Source organism: Pseudophryne corroboree, chromosome 5 (genome assembly GCF_028390025.1).
Source record: "Pseudophryne corroboree isolate aPseCor3 chromosome 5, aPseCor3.hap2, whole genome shotgun sequence".
In the NCBI taxonomy this organism is placed as follows: Eukaryota; Metazoa; Chordata; class Amphibia; order Anura; family Myobatrachidae; genus Pseudophryne; species Pseudophryne corroboree.
In genome coordinates this window covers 651,747,867-651,764,523 of record NC_086448.1, presented here as the reverse complement: position 1 = coordinate 651,764,523, position 16,657 = coordinate 651,747,867, and the positions used below count along the sequence as shown (strand labels likewise).

Genomic DNA, 16,657 nt, shown 5'->3' with positions numbered 1-16,657 from the left:
ATGTTTTCCCTCCCTTCCCTAAAATACTGCTCTCCAGACTGGACTCCCCATTGCACCAAGGCAGTATAACAAAATGGTATCAATTTATAGTGATTCATTTTAAAGTAGGGAAATTACCAGCTCAGGTTAAATGGAACAGGGACCTATCTAGAACTTTACGGGAGGACGAATGGGATACTATCTCTTTTAATGGTTTTAAGATGTCCAAATGTTTGAGCCATTCAGAGAAGTTCTACAAACTGTGTCTGAGGGCGTAGTTTACACCTGAGCGGCAACATAGTATATGGCCCTCCACTTTTCAATACTGCTGGAGAAATTGCGGTTGCATTGGGAGGGAGCATATATCATGTCTTCTGGGAATGTCCTGTTCTTCGCCCGCTCTGGTGTGAGGTATTCTCATTGATAGAAGATGTGTTATTAGTGCCGATTGCGGCTGACCCAGTAGTGGCATTATTTCATTATACTACACAAAATCTCTCTTGTATTGATGCATATCTCCTGGGACACAAACTGATCTCCGCCAAGGCCGCCGTAGCACAATTATGGAAATCCGCTTCTGTTCCGAGTATTAGGCATATTGTGAATAAAGTTCATAAACATTATCTGTTCGAAACAGCCGACTGTTCATATACTTCTTTCACTTATTCTGCACATGTGAAGTGGTCTAAGTGGAATGAGTACCGAAAGAACAAAGGGCAGTCTACTATTTACAATGACTCTTGATTTAACTGCGTTACACTCGCCAAGAGGCAACCTCTCTCATGACTTACTCTAGGCTCGTCAGGAAGTCTGCTTGACGATCGATGTGCACGCCACATGGTGTAAAGCTCCTACCCTGTGTACCCCTGTATGTCTTTGTCTAGCCCTTTTGTCTCTTACCCCATTTTGCTTGCTTGATTGATTGTAAGGTGGTTCAACCCAATATGGTGTACATGGTAGTGGTTATATATTTCTAAGTCTGGAATTGTTTGTGGATTAATTGCAGCATTGCTTGTATCATCTATATGTACTACGATACGCTTGTAAATGTATTATTTAAAAAAGAAAAGAAAAGAGGTTAATGAGTTATGATCATGCTAATTTTGCATAATCAGAATTTTGGTATACAACTCAAACTCTGAACATAAAATAACCCTCCTGTCACATTACCCATCACCCTACACTGAATCTAGGTTACACACACACAAAAAAAACATAGGGTCTAATTCAGACAGTCGCAAGTGTGCAAAAATCGTTATGAAACCATTTTAGTACATGTGCGCTTGACGAAATGCAGTTTAAGACCTTGAGGGGGGCGGGAACGGGGCATTGACGTTACTGGGGCGGGTCGCGGATGCTGCATGACATCGCACAGCCGCTGTGACCCAAAACATGGCGGGTAAGCAGAGGGCTACTCGAACCATGGGAAAGCATCGTCGAATGCAATGCTTTCGCATGTCCGCGGGAAGGGGGGCAGGACCTGGCATGCGGGGCGGATTTGCCCTGTGCTGGGCGTCCCTCCACATGTCAAAGAAAATGATCGTAGATGTGCGTTTTTTCGCACATCCACGATCAGGTCTTAATTACCCCCATAGCACTGTAAAGTGTGAAACATGTTAGTATGACCTTGGACAACTGCTTCCTTGTGATTGTATTCAACCAAGAGCTCAACTTCTGCCAATTGCTACTACCTTATTTTTTTTGTTGCAATCAAAGGTACCACAATTTGGAGTAGCGATCTCACGTTCAGATTTTTACATTGATTGGGGGTGAGGGGGGAGAGAAGTTCTTGAGCAACCTAATGTCACATAGGGTGTAGTATGGTATGGCGGCGGCCAGGCTCCCGGGGACCAGCATACCGGCGCCGGCATACTGTCAGCGTGGCGAGTGCAAATGAGCCCCATGCGGGCTCGCTGCGCTGCGGGCACGGTATTCTCCGTCCAGGGGGGTCGTGGACCCCACAAGGGAGAAATGTGTTGGTATGCCAGCTGTCGGGATTCCGGCGCCGGTATACTGTGCGCCTGAATCCCGACAGTCGGCAACCTGAAGACCACCCGTCACATGTTAGAAGTTGTTTCTTGATTATCTAGTACCGCACAAACTGTCATACTTGTAATCTCCACCCTTGCCAAAAAGGTCAGAAAGGTGCCTTGATGTGATGGAGAGTTAATACTAAGTATATCTCTAACGATAAATTCTTCCCTCCCTAGCAGATAAACCTATTTGTCATTTAATCTCCATACAGATATTCTTTTAATTAATCTCAGAGAACTCACTTAGATTTGAGGAAACCAGGTTAACATCTGAATCTCAGGATCAACAAGAGCCCTCAAACACAACTGTTCTCCTGGCATAATTAGGCAAATGGTCAGGTAATTAGCTGAGCATATTTATGTCAATTGACCATACAGCCACAGACCTGTGAATTTCAAATCAATATCCCCTATACTGTAGCTAGTGCTAATTAACAAGGATACTTGTCTCAGTAGAAACACACAAAATAAAAAGTTTCTGTATTAAATTACCAAAGAAAAAACGCATTTCAAGTTTCAGGATTAGGAAATTGATGTGATGATTAAAGTTCAACCAAAAAATGCATAAAGCACGTAGATTAAGGAAACATATAGTGATCGCATAGATTCCAAAATGATATTGTTAATGCCATAAAGATGTAATTTCTGATATGAAAATGTGTTGAAATTTAAAGACAGGGGAGTTATGGCTCAATGTTTTCAAAGAAAACACATAGATAGGAAAAACTGTTGGTACTATATATTTGACTCACTGGCATTCATATGAGGGAGGTATTGTGATTCCACACCAGTGAAATAATTTTTGGAACAGAATATATTAAAGGACCAAAATTGGACAATATGGTGGGAAAGTATGTCCGCTTGGTGGTGTGCCCTAAGTCTGAGAACAAATAATGAGAAAAGAAGACTCTTGGGTGGGCATACTCTTTTACAATTGATAGGAAGAAAATCAGATATAAGAAAGATAAGACATAACTTTTATTACTCTATGACATAAAAATAGGTTTAAAACAATGTGTGTTCTGGTCCATCAATGTGAGTAGTGGATCAAAAAAGGATGTAGACAGTACTACATCAGTTTCCCTTGGACCAGTAAAAAAAAAAAAAAAATCTGTATTGATGGGACCTCAACAGGTCAATCAGCACTTGGGAGAACCCATACACCAGACTTGGGGTACCACAGATTTAAAACTCAATGGTTTAGTATATTTGCATGAAGAATATCAGAGTAATTTTCTATTATTCACATTGTACCAACTGCATGGTGAAAGAAAAGACTGCCAACTAGATTAGAATGAAGGAAGAAAATCGGTGATCCTACTGTTAGTGTTATATCAGAGTTAGATATTCGTACAAGCCTACAACACTCAGTATTCCCTGGAGGTCTCCCTTCCAGGTACTAACCTAGCCCAACACCGTTTAGCTTCCAAGATCAGACGAGATTGGGCATGTGCAGTGAGGTGTGGTAGCAGAAAATGGACGGATGTCTCTGATTCACTAATGACAGTGCACCTAGATAAAGCTGAGATGAGACAGCATTTGTTCAGTAGAAAAGATGGGTTTAGGCTCAGCGGGAGCCTAGGAATAAAATAAGCAGAAATAGTGGATCTACTGTCTATGTTAAACAAGGTGACGTCTGGTCAGTGCCTACTAGGTGTTACGTGTTCCCTTGAATCGTTAATGAGAGCCAACGTGATAAGTATAGGTAAGAAAAAGTGTGACTAGTAGGAGAAATGGTAAATGCATTAATCTAGCTGGTAGGTGCCCCAGGGTTAGATGTAGTGCATACACACACAGGAGAACCACTGGATTGAGACTGATTATAACGACAGATTCAAATGGCCCTAGGGCTTTGTTCCACATCTAATCACAATAATGCATCTTCATATACATTGCATCAGATGGGTCAGCGCGGCAGCACCCACCACCAAGCGGCTCCAGACATTTGCAGCTACTGGGGAAATTTAAAAGAAGCAGCCATCATCTTCTGAGGAGCCCCCAGAGAGGCTCAGATACAGGGAAACTAATGTTGCGGTGGTCCGACCATCGATGATCATGATTTTCTAGTGAACAATATTTGTGCCAATGTTTTCGGGTGGGGGGGGGGGGGGGGGTTATACAAAAAGTGTAATTTAAAAAAAAAAAATAAGAATTTACTTACCGATAATTCTATTTCTCATAGTCCGTAGTGGATGCTGGGGACTCCGAAAGGACCATGGGGAATAGCGGCTCCGCAGGAGACTGGGCACAAAGTAAAAGCTTTAGGACTAGCTGGTGTGCACTGGCTCCTCCCCCTATGACCCTCCTCCAAGCCTCAGTTAGGATACTGTGCCCGGACGAGCGTACACAATAAGGAAGGATTTTGAATCCCGGGTAAGACTCATACCAGCCACACCAATCACACCGTACAACTTGTGATCTGAACCCAGTTAACAGCATGATAACAGAAGGAGCCTCTGAAAAGATGGCTCACAACAACAATAACCCGATTTTTGTAACAATAACTATGTACAAGTAATGCAGACAATCCGCACTTGGGATGGGCGCCCAGCATCCACTACGGACTATGAGAAATAGAATTATCGGTAAGTAAATTCTTATTTTCTCTAACGTCCTAGTGGATGCTGGGGACTCCGAAAGGACCATGGGGATTATACCAAAGCTCCCAAACGGGCGGGAGAGTGCGGATGACTCTGCAGCACCGAATGAGAGAACTCCAGGTCCTCCTCAGCCAGGGTATCAAATTTGTAGAATTTAGCAAACGTGTTTGCCCCTGACCAAGTAGCTGCTCGGCAAAGTTGTAAAGCCGAGACCCCTCGGGTAGCCGCCCAAGATGAGCCCACTTTCCGTGTGGAATGGGCTTTTACAGATTTTGGCTGTGGCAGGCCTGCCACAGAATGTGCAAGCTGAATTGTACTACAAATCCAACGAGCAATCGTCTGCTTAGAAGCAGGAGCACCCAGCTTGTTGGGTGCATACAGGATAAACAGCGAATCAGATTTTCTGACTCCAGCCGTCCTGGAAACATATATTTTCAGGGCCCTGACTACGTCCAGCAACTTGGAATCCTCCAAGTCCCTAGTAGCCGCAGGCACCACAATAGGCTGGTTTAAGTGAAATGCTGAAACCACCTTAGGAAGAAATTGAGGACGAGTCCTCAATTCTGCCCTGTCCGTATGAAAAATTAGGTAAGGGCTGAAGCCAGGGCTAACAGCATTACCACTTTCCATGTGAGATATTTTAAGTCCACAGTGGTGAGTGGTTCAAACCAATGTGATTTTAGGAATCCCAAAACTACATTGAGATCCCAAGGTGCCACTGGAGGCACAAAAGGAGGCTGTATATGCAGTACTCCCTTGACAAACGTCTGAACTTCAGGAACAGAAGCCAGTTCTTTTTGGAAGAATATTGACAGGGCCGAAATTTGAACCTTAATGGACCCTAATTTGAGGCCCATAGACAGTCCTGTTTGCAGGAAATGCAGGAAACGACCCAGTTGAAATTCCTCTGTAGGGGCCTTCCTGGCCTCGCACCACGCAACATATTTACGCCAAATACGGTGATAATGTTGTATGGTTACATCCTTCCTGGCTTTGATCAGGGTAGGGATGACTTCATCCGGAATGCCTTTTTCCTTCAGGATCCGGCGTTCAACCGCCATGCCGTCAAACGCAGCCGCGGTAAGTCTTGGAACAGACATGGTCCCTGCTGGAGCAGGTCCTTTCTTAGCGGTAGAGGCCACGGGTCTTCGTGAACATCTCTTGAATTTCCGGGTACCAAGTCCTTCTTGGCCAATCCGGAGCCACGAGTATAGTCTTTACTCCTCTCCTTCTTATGATTCTCAGTACTTTTGGTATGAGAGGAAGAGGAGGGAACACATACACTGACTGGTACACCCACGGTGTTACCAGAGCGTCCACAGCTATTGCCTGAGGGTCCCTTGACCTGGCGCAATATCTGTCCAGTTTTTTGTTGAGGCGGGACGCCATCATGTCCACCTTTGGTTTTTCCCAACGGTTCACAATCATGTGGAAGACTTCTGGGTGAAGTTCCCACTCCCCCGGGTGAAGATCGTGTCTGCTGAGGAAGTCTGCTTCCCAGTTGTCCACTCCCGGAATGAATACTGCTGACAGTGCTATCACATGATTCTCCGCCCAGCGAAGAATCCTTGCCACTTCCATCATTGCCCTCCTGCTTCTTGTGCCGCCCTGTCTGTTTATGTGTGCGACTGCCGTGATGTTGTCCGACTGGATCAACACCGGCTGACCCTGAAGCAGAGGTCTTGCCTGACTTAGGGCATTGTAAATGGCCCTTAGTTCCAGGATATTTATGTGAAGTGACGTTTCCATGCTTGACCACAAGCCCTGGAAATTTCTTCCCTGTGCGACTGCTCCCCAGCCTCTCAGGCTGGCATCCGTGGTCACCAGGACCCAATCCTGAATGCCGAATCTGCGGCCCTCTAGGAGATGAGCACTCTGTAACCACCACAGGAGAGACACCCTTGTCCTTGGAGACAGGGTTATCCGCTGATGCATTTGAAGATGCGATCCGGACCATTTGTCCAGCAGATCCCACTGAAAAGTTCTTGCGTGGAATCTGCCGAATGGAATCGCTTCGTAAGAAGCCACCATCTTTCCCAGGACCCTTGTGCATTGATGTACTGACACTTGGCCTGGTCTTAGGAGGTTCCTGACTAGGTCGGATAACTCCTTGGCTTTCTCCTCCGGGAGAAACACCTTTTTCTGTACTGTGTCCAGAATCATCCCTAGGAACAGCAGACGTGTCGTCGGAATCGGCTGCGATTTTGGAATATTTAGAATCCATCCGTGCTGTCGTAGTACTACTTGAGATAGTGCTACTCCGACCTCTAACTGTTCTCTGGACCTTGCCCTTATCAGGAGATCGTCCAAGTAAGGGATAATTAAGACGCCTTTTCTTCGAAGAAGAATCATCATTTCGGCCATTACCTTGGTAAAGACCCGGGGTGCCGTGGACAATCCAAACGGCAGCGTCTGAAACTGATAGTGACAGTTCTGTACCACAAACCTGAGGTACCCTTGGTGAGAAGGGCAAATTGGGACATGGAGGTAAGCATCCTTGATGTCCAGAGACACCATATAGTCCCCGTCTTCCAGGTTCGCTATCACTGCTCTGAGTGACTCCATCTTGAATTTGAACCTTTTTATGTAAGTGTTCAAGGATTTCAGATTTAAAATGGGTCTCACCGAGCCGTCCGGCTTCGGTACCACAAACAGCGTGGAATAATACCCCTTTCCCTGTTGTAGGAGGGGTACCTTGATTATCACCTGCTGGGAATACAGCTTGTGAATGGCTTCCAATACCGCCTCCCTGTCGGGGGGAGACGTTGGTAAAGCAAACTTCAGGAACCGGCGAGGGGGAGACGTCTCGAATTCCAATTTGTACCCCTGAGATACTACCTGCAGGATCCAGGGGTCCACTTGCGAGTGAGCCCACTGCGCGCTGAAATTCTTGAGACGGGCCCCCACCGTGCCTGAGTCCGCTTGTAAGGCCCCAGCGTCATGCTGAGGACTTGGCAGAAGCGGGGGAGGGCTTCTGTTCGTGGGAAGAGGCTGTTTGCTGCAGTCTTTTTCCCCTTCCTCTGCCCCGGGGCAGATATGAGTGGCCTTTTGCCCGCTTGTCCTTATGGGGACGAAAGGACTGAGCCTGAAAAGACGGTATCTTTTTCTGCTGCGAGGTGACTTGGGGTAAAAAGGTGGATTTTCCAGCCGTTGCCGTGGCCACCAGGTCCGATAGACCGACCCAAATAACTCCTCCCCTTTATACGGCAATACTTCCATATGTCGTTTGGAATCCGCATCCCCTGACCACTGTCGCATCCATAATCCTCTTCTGGCAGAAATGGACATCGCACTTACTCTTGATGCCAGAGTGCAAATATCCCTCTGTGCATCTCGCATATATAGAAATGCATCCTTTAAATGCTCTATAGTCAATAATATATTGTCCCTGTCCAGGGTATCAATATTTTCAGTCAGGGAATCCGACCAAGCAACCCCAGCACTGCACATCCAGGCTGAGGCGATTGCTGGTCGCAGTATAATACCAGTATGTGTGTATATACTTTTAAGGATATTTTCCAGCTTCCTATCAGCTGGTTCCTTGAGGGCGGCCGTATCAGGAGACGGTAACGCCACTTGTTTTGATAAGCGTGTGAGCGCCTTATCTACGCTAGGGGGTGTTTCCCAACGCGCTCTAACCTCTGGCGGGAAAGGGTATAATGCCAATAATTTTTTAGAAATTAGCAGTTTTTTATCGGGGGAAACCCACGCTTCATCACACACCTCATTTAATTCATCTGATTCAGGAAAAACTACAGGTAGTTTTTTCACACCCCACATAATACCCTTTTTTGTGGTACTTGTAGTATCAGAAATGTTCAAAACCTCCTTCATTGCCGTGATCATGTAACGTGTGGCCCTACTGGAAAATACGTTTGTTTCCTCACCGTCGACACTGGAGTCAGTGTCCGTGTCAGTGTCTGTATCGACCTGAGGTAACGGGCGTTTTATAGCCCCTGACGGTGTTTGAGACGCCTGTACAGGTATTAACTGATTTGCCGGCTGTCTCATGTCGTCAACAGTCTTTTGTAAAGTGCCGACACTATCACGTAATTCTTTCCATAAGACCATCCAGTCAGGTGTCGACTCCCTAGGGGGTGACATCACTAACACAGGCAATTGCTCCGCCTCCACACCATTTTCCTCCTCATACATGTCGACACAGCGTACCGACACACAGCACACACACAGGGAATGCTCTGATAGAGGACAGGACCCCACTAGCCCTTTGGGGAGACAGAGGGAGAGTTTGCCAGCACACACCAGAGCGCTATATATATACAGGGATAACCTTATATAAGTGTTTTTCCCTAATATAGCTGCTGTATATATTAATATGCCAATTTAGTGCCCCCCCTCTCTTGTTTTACCCTGTTTCTGTAGTGCAGGACTGCAGGGGAGAGTCAGGGAGCCTTCCTCCAACGGAGCTGTGAGGAAAAAATGGCGCTTGTGTGCTGAGGAGATAGGCTCCGCCCCTTTTTCGACGGCCTTTCTCCCGCTTTTTTGTGGAAAACTGGCAGGGGTTAAATACATCCATATAGCCCAGGAGCTATATGTGATGTATTTTTAGCCATTTAAGGTATTTTCGTTGCGTCCCAGGGCGCCCCCCCCCCCCCCCCCCAGCGCCCTGCACCCTCAGTGACCGGAGTGTGAAGTGTGCTGAGAGCAATGGCGCACAGCTGCGGTGCTGTGCGCTACCTTATTGAAGACAGGACGTCTTCTGCCGCCGATTTTCCGGACCTCTTCACTCTTCTGGCTCTGTAAGGGGGCCGGCGGCGCGGCTCCGGGACCCATCCATGGCTGGGCCTGTGATCGTCCCTCTGGAGCTAATGTCCAGTAGCCTAAGAAGCCCAATCCACTCTGCACGCAGGTGAGTTCGCTTCTTCTCCCCTTAGTCCCTCGATGCAGTGAGCCTGTTGCCAGCAGGTCTCACTGAAAATAAAAAAACCTATTTAAACTTTTACTCTAAGCAGCTCAGGAGAGCCACCTAGATTGCACCCTTCTCGTTCGGGCACAAAATCTTAACTGAGGCTTGGAGGAGGGTCATAGGGGGAGGAGCCAGTGCACACCAGCTAGTCCTAAAGCTTTTACTTTGTGCCCAGTCTCCTGCGGAGCCGCTATTCCCCATGGTCCTTTCGGAGTCCCCAGCATCCACTAGGACGTTAGAGAAATTGTATTGCATAAATAAATGTTATTAATCTGATTCCATCATTAACCCCCCACTATTTCTTTTTTTTTTTTGAAAAAAATATTAGTTGCGCTAAACCTGGTACTTCAGGGACAGGGGCGTGTGTGTGTGTGTGTGTGTGTGTGTGTGTGTGTGTGTGTGTGTGTGTGTGTGTGTGTGTATGTGTGTGTGTGTGTGTGTGTGTGTGTGTGTGTGTGTGTGTGTGTGGGGAGAGGGGTGGAATTGAATTGCTTTGATGGTTACCCACAAAAACAACTGAATCCCCCCCCACCCATGGACCGTTATTGATTACTTGATGGAAACCAAATTTTTTCTTATGAGAAAGTTTCTGACATAGGGGGTAATTCCAAGTTGATCGCAGCAGGAATTTTGTTAGCAGTTGGGCAAAACCATGGGGGTAATTCCAAGTTGATCGCAGCAGGAATTTAGGTGGTCATTCCGAGTTGTTCGGTCGCAAGCTGCTTTTAGCAGCTTTGCACACGCTAAGCCGCCGCCTACTGGGAGTGAATCTTAGCTTATCAAAATTGCGAACGAAAGATTCGCAATATTGCGAAAAGACTTCTCTGTGCAGTTTCTGAGTAGCTCGAGACTTACTCTTCCAGTGCGATCAGTTCAGTGCTTGTCGTTCCTGGTTTGACGTCACAAACACCGCCAGCGTTCGCCCAGACACTACTCCGTTTCTCCAGCAACTCCCGCGTTTTTCCCAGACACGGTAGCGTTTTTTCACACACTCCCATAAAACGGCCAGTTTCCGCCCAGAAACACCCACTTCCTGTCAATCACACTCCGATCTCCAGAACGAAGAAAAAACCTCGTAATGCCGTGAGTAAAATACCAATCTTCATAGCAAATTTACTTGGCGCAGTCGCAGTGCGAACATTGCGCATGCGCAATTAGCGGAAAATCGCTGCGATCGGAAGAAAATTACCGAGCGAACAACTCGGAATGACCACCTTAGTTAGCAATTGGGCAAAACCATGTGCACTGCAGGGGAGGCAGATTTAACATGTGCAGAGTGAGATAGATTTGGGTGGGGTGTGTTCAATCTGCAATCTAATTTGCAGTGTAAAAATAAAGCAGCCAGTATTTACCCTGCACAGAAATAAAATAACCCACCCAAATCTAACTCTCTCTGCACATGTTAAATCTGCCTCCCCTGCAGTGCACATGGTTTTGCCCAATTGCTAACTAAATTCCTGCTGCAATCAACTTGGAATTACCCCCCATGTGCACTGCAGGGGAGGCAGATATAACATGTGCAGAAAGAGTTAGATTTGGGTGGGTTATTTTGTTTCTGTGCAGGGTAAATACTGGCTGCTTTATTTTTACACTGCAAATTAGATTGCAGATTGAACACACCACACCCAAATCTAACTCTCTCTGCACATGTTAAATCTGCCTCCCTTGCAGTGCAAATGGTTTTGCCCAACTGCTAACAAAATTCCTGCTGCGATCAACTTGGAATTACCCCCATAGTAAAGTGGATAGAGCCTTTATAGAGGGGGGGGGGGGGGTATTGATGTGAAATTCCTAAATGTACGGCCAGTACAGATGGTGTAATGGTTCGCATTACTGCCCCACAGCACTGAGGTCATGGGTTCGATTTCCACCATAGCCCTAACTGTGCGGAGTTTGTATATTCTCCCCGTACTTGCGTGGGTTTCCTCCGGGTGTTCCAGTTTCCTCCCACAACCCAAAAATATACTGGTAGGTTAATTGGCTCCCAACAACATTAACCCTAGCATGAATGTGTGTGCGTGTACATGTGACAGGGAATATAGATTGTAAGCTCCACTGGGGCATGGACTGATGTGAATGGCCAAATATTCTCTGTAAAGTGCTGCGGAATATGTGCGCGCTATATAAATAACTGGTAATAAATAAATAAATGTGATATACAGCATGTCTGCAAGTTTCCAGGAGTAAGAGAAGTGATGCTAACTGGATCAAGGTATATAATGCCATTATTCTATGGAATACAACTGTGCTTTGACAGATACTAATACCCTATATGACCTAGATAGATAGATAGATAGATAGATAGATAGATAGATAGATAGATAGATAGATAGATAGATAGATAGATAGATAGATAAAACACGTAGTTGTCTTAAGGACCCTAATCAGCAAGTTTTCTGCCGTAACCAGTTTCTTTAACAAAACTGTATTACAGTAAAAATGGAAAATTAGTGTTTGGTGGATAACACATTTAATTTAATGGGGGATGTAATTATTCAATAATAAAAAAAAAACCCAAAACCCTGATACAGTGATTTTACAACCTGTTTTGCAGTATGCTTTGACATAATTTCACATCATCATGTATTATTATGGCGGCATAATTAATCTTCAGTGTCCATTCATAGCTGTTTTATAAACCTGGAAATTACGTCATTGTAGAGCACTTATATATTTATGTAAGGGGTTATATCATAAAAAGAAACATATTTAATATTTGTGCCAATTGATTGCATTTTAATGTTTCTTGAAATGTTGTGTATACTGTATATTATGTATATTACACAGTGTTTCTCCTTCACATTTCAGGAATATGTGCCTACCTATCAGGAACCTAATTAGTATATTGGCACAAAGAACTACCCCCTTCCTTATATAAAAGGAAAAACATACTCTTTCTTCCTACACAGCACGGCAGAGCAGCGGCAAGAAGTGGGGGATTGGAGGGGTAGTGGCTGAGAGGCAGCATAGTGCTTTGGACTGCATGCAGAGGCTTGGCCAAGCAACCACAGTCCCAATTCCTGGGTCAAACATGTTGAGAGGTATAAACACACAATGAGGTTGCTTCAGAAAGAAGTAAGCAGCAATTCCTGAAGTAGCGATGATAAACACAAGATACATATATCTTATATAGACACTAGATTCCATGGTAATGTAAGGTGCATTCAAATGCAATCAATTCACACAAACACATAACAGTAACTGGTTTACATTTTGTATGCGCTGTATAGTGGCAGTAGGATAGGCCAAAAGAATTAATCACAAATAAGCATATAAAACGGCAACCCTTAGAGGTAAAATGAAAATCTCATCTAATATGACAAATGATAAACAGTTTCTGATAATGGCTAGTACCCAGACACTACACTGCATGCACTTACTGTACTTGCCAAACACGTGCTCATATTGCAAGCCATAAAAACATTATAAAACGTCTTTTGACAGACACTTTTCTGCTATGGATAATTCTCTGACAGTATTTCAGGTGACATATGAAGTCAGCATAGCAGGAATATGCTCTACATTATTACCCCGCTGAACTTGCATTGAATGTGCTGGAAGATAAATAAAACACACATTGTTCTGTAAAGTCTGCAGCGTTTGAACAATTCCATAACGGGGCCACGTTCAGCAATGCCTCAATAATAATATAAAACTAAAAACATAGGGGCCATTTCATATACACACTAACACCCACAGTACCAAAGTCCCTTATTTCAGTGCACTGCCTAGAACAGAACAGTGTACAGGGAAATTCCATCTAATAGTTACACCTGAGGCTTTTAGGTACATCACAAGATCTCATCCCTGCCTAGAGACCAATACACAGATTCTTCATTAACTTGACAACAATCATTTATCTTTTTAGGAATTACTGACAGCTGTTAGAACCTCTAAGCTGGTGTATAATTTACAACTATAAGAGGAAAGAAGCTTTTTATTAATTTTTCCAAACTTGTTTTTATTCATTTTATTTCAGAATAATAGGAACTGTGTTTTAAAACCAAAAGCTGAAGAAAATACTAAATTCTTTATTAAGATAGATTTGGTAAAAGCATTTTAGGTTACCTAATTAATACTATTTTTAGTTTTCAGTTTATTTAACCTTTAACACTACTTTCAAGTTCTTTTTATTTTTCTGATTCAGTTATTCAAAATGGCTTTAAAATTGATATGTGTAACCATTGGGGTTAATTATTGGATTTCAACATAGGATATAAGTTTTAATACCTGTTTAGGGCCCCTTGAGGCCTAAGGAGATTCTATTCATGCTGAAGGAAACAAGACAAATTGAGAGGCCTACGTCTACCTGTCATTAGCATTAGTGGGCATCTAGTAAGTAATACCCTATACCAGTGGTTTCCAAACTTTTATGAATCACGGCACCCTAGAATATCAGAATTTTTTTCACGGCACCCCTAGGCCAAAAATGTCTTATTGAGAAATTTAGAAAGAAATATTACATTAAGTAGATCGCGTTTATATGTCATCCTTAGGGTCAGTTGTGTGGTGAGGGACAAGATTTGCTTCTGTTTGGCTACATACTGTATTTTATGACTGGCAGCCACCAGCACTGGTTTTGCCTATTATACTGACCATGAATAATTTGAATTGGTCCTGGACCACCAACCCAGGGCACCCCTGCAAGTGTCCTGAGGCACCCCAGGGAGCCATGGCACACAGTTTGGGAACCTCTGCCCTATACGGTATTAACAGTAGAGAGCTACATTCCAATAAAAAGACCATTAGAGAAGCTAAGCATTATGGATCAATTCTAGACAAAGGCTATACAAACTTATGGTTAAGCTTCAGACATTCTATGTCTTGGATATACGAGTATGTTAGAACTTACCGAGCATGTGTGAATTACCGGCGACCAGAATGCTGGCCGTCAGTATACTGACAGCAGCATCCAAGCCACCAGTATGCCGGCAGCGAGACGAGCGCTAGAAAGACCCTTGTTGGCTCACTACAGTTTATTTTCTCCCTCTATGGGTGTTGTGGACCCCAACAGAGAGAGAATAGCCTGTGGCGTCAGGATTCCAGCAGCGGCATTTCAACGCTAGTCGGGATTCCGGCATCGGCATTGTGACCGCCGGGATCCCAACTAGCGGTGTAATGCTTCCCATGCATTTTAATATGGCTTACTATCCAGCAGCCAACACCCAGACTATTATTTATTTACGGTTTCTTATATAGCGCAGCAAATTCCGTTGCATTTTACAACTGGACACAATGAGAAGACAAAACTGGGAAATAAGAAACAGTCCGAGGTAGGAGGGCCCTGCTTACAAGCTTACAATCTATGGACTACCTAATGGTTATTGTGCTATAAGGCACAATAGCAATAAGATCTTTGGTTTCGACACAGAATCCGAGATTGTAATAACATGTCTGCTTGTATATAAGCGGATTCTGGGCATCTGCTTAGAGATGTAAGGGGCCCCATGGATGGAGATTACCCTATGTTAAGAAGAAGGTGATCATCTGTATTGAGTGATCACATACGCAAAAGTTGAGTATTACTCTTGTTTTTTATTTGTTATTTTGTAATGAACGGTCAAGTTGGTTACCAGTGAAACTATTTCCTTCGATCAGAGGAACGAAAGCCCACACATTATAAAATGGATTTGCAAAAGGCCCAGAAAAAGATGGAAGTAAAAGACATACTTCATCACTCAAATTAACCTTCACCAATTAATATATTTTGAGCCTTAATTGGCTAACCAATCAAATAAAGGGTGACTACATTTAAATTGCATACAAATTAATTTAATTTAAATAATTATGGCGCGTACCACAACTCACTGTAATAACTCCTGATACTTGGATTTCTACAATTAATTGGCAGTTAGAAAACACAAACATGGCTGTGTGCTGGCATGTGGCTTAGGGGTTAATGTATGAAGCAGTGAAAAGAGTGGCGAAGTGGACAAGTGGAGAAGTTGCCCGTAGCAACCTACCTGCTTCTACCTATCATTTTATAGAATGTACGTGGTAAATGCTACCTCAAAGCTGATTGGTTGCTTATTGGACAACTCCTTCATTCTTTTCATTCCTTGATACATCAAATCCTTAAGTGTGGCTGTCACTCCTTGTGCTGGGCATACACATTAGATAACATGCCTGTCAGACAAGACATTTCATCTGACAGCATGTAACCCAGCAGATATCGTGGTCATAGACGGAAACATACTTCACAGGGAAGGCGGTAATTCCCCCAATCCTACCATGTGAAGAAGCAGGGGAAATAATAAGATTTTACTTACCGGTAAATCTATTTCTCGTAGTCCGTAGTGGATGCTGGGGACTCCGTAAGGACCATGGGGAATAGACGGGCTCCGCAGGAGACATGGGCACTTTAAGAAAGAATTTAGATTCTGGTGTGCTCTGGCTCCTCCCTCTATGTCCCTCCTCCAGAACTCAGTTAGAGAAACTGTGCCCGGAGGAGCTGACAGTACAAGGAAATGATTTTGGTAATCCAGGGCAAGATACATACCAGCCACACCAATCACACCGTATAACTTGTGATAAACTTACCCAGTCAACAGTATGAACAACAACAGAGCATCAGTTCAACCCTGATGCAAATATAACATAACTCTTATTGCAGCAATAACTATATACAAGTATTGCAGAAGAAGTCTGCACTTGGGACGGGCGCCCAGCATCCACTACGGACTACGAGAAATAGATTTACCGGTAAGTAAAATCTTTTCTCTTACGTCCTAGAGGATGCTGGGGACTCCGTAAGGACCAGGGGGTATAGACGGGCTCCGCAGGAGATAGGGCACCTAAAAAGAACTTTGACTATGGGTGTGCACTGGCTCCTCCCTATATGCCCCTCCTCCAGACCTCAGTTAGATCTTGTGCCCAGAGGAGAATGGGTGCACTGCAGAGGGCTCTCCAAAGTTTTCTGTGGAAAAATAATTTTGTTAGGTTTTTTATTTTCAGGGAGTCCTGTTGGCAACAGGCTCCCTGCATTGTGGGACCGAGGAGAGAGAAGCAGAGCTGGCTTGTAAAGTTGGGCACTGCTTCTAGGCTACTGGACACCATTAGCTCCAGAGGGAGTCGGAACACAGGTCTCACCTGGGGTTCGTCCCGGAGCCGCGCCGCCG

General features: G+C 44.5%; 1 protein-coding gene and 1 pseudogene across 2 annotated transcripts in view; both read right to left on the bottom strand.

Annotated features, from left to right (window-relative positions):
• ASXL3 (ASXL transcriptional regulator 3) overlaps positions 1–16,657 on the bottom strand; it is a 303,495-nt gene that overhangs the window by 94,990 nt on the left and 191,848 nt on the right. The gene's annotated exons all lie outside the window — the stretch shown is intronic.
• Positions 3,368–3,486, bottom strand: LOC134931618 (5S ribosomal RNA; annotated as a pseudogene).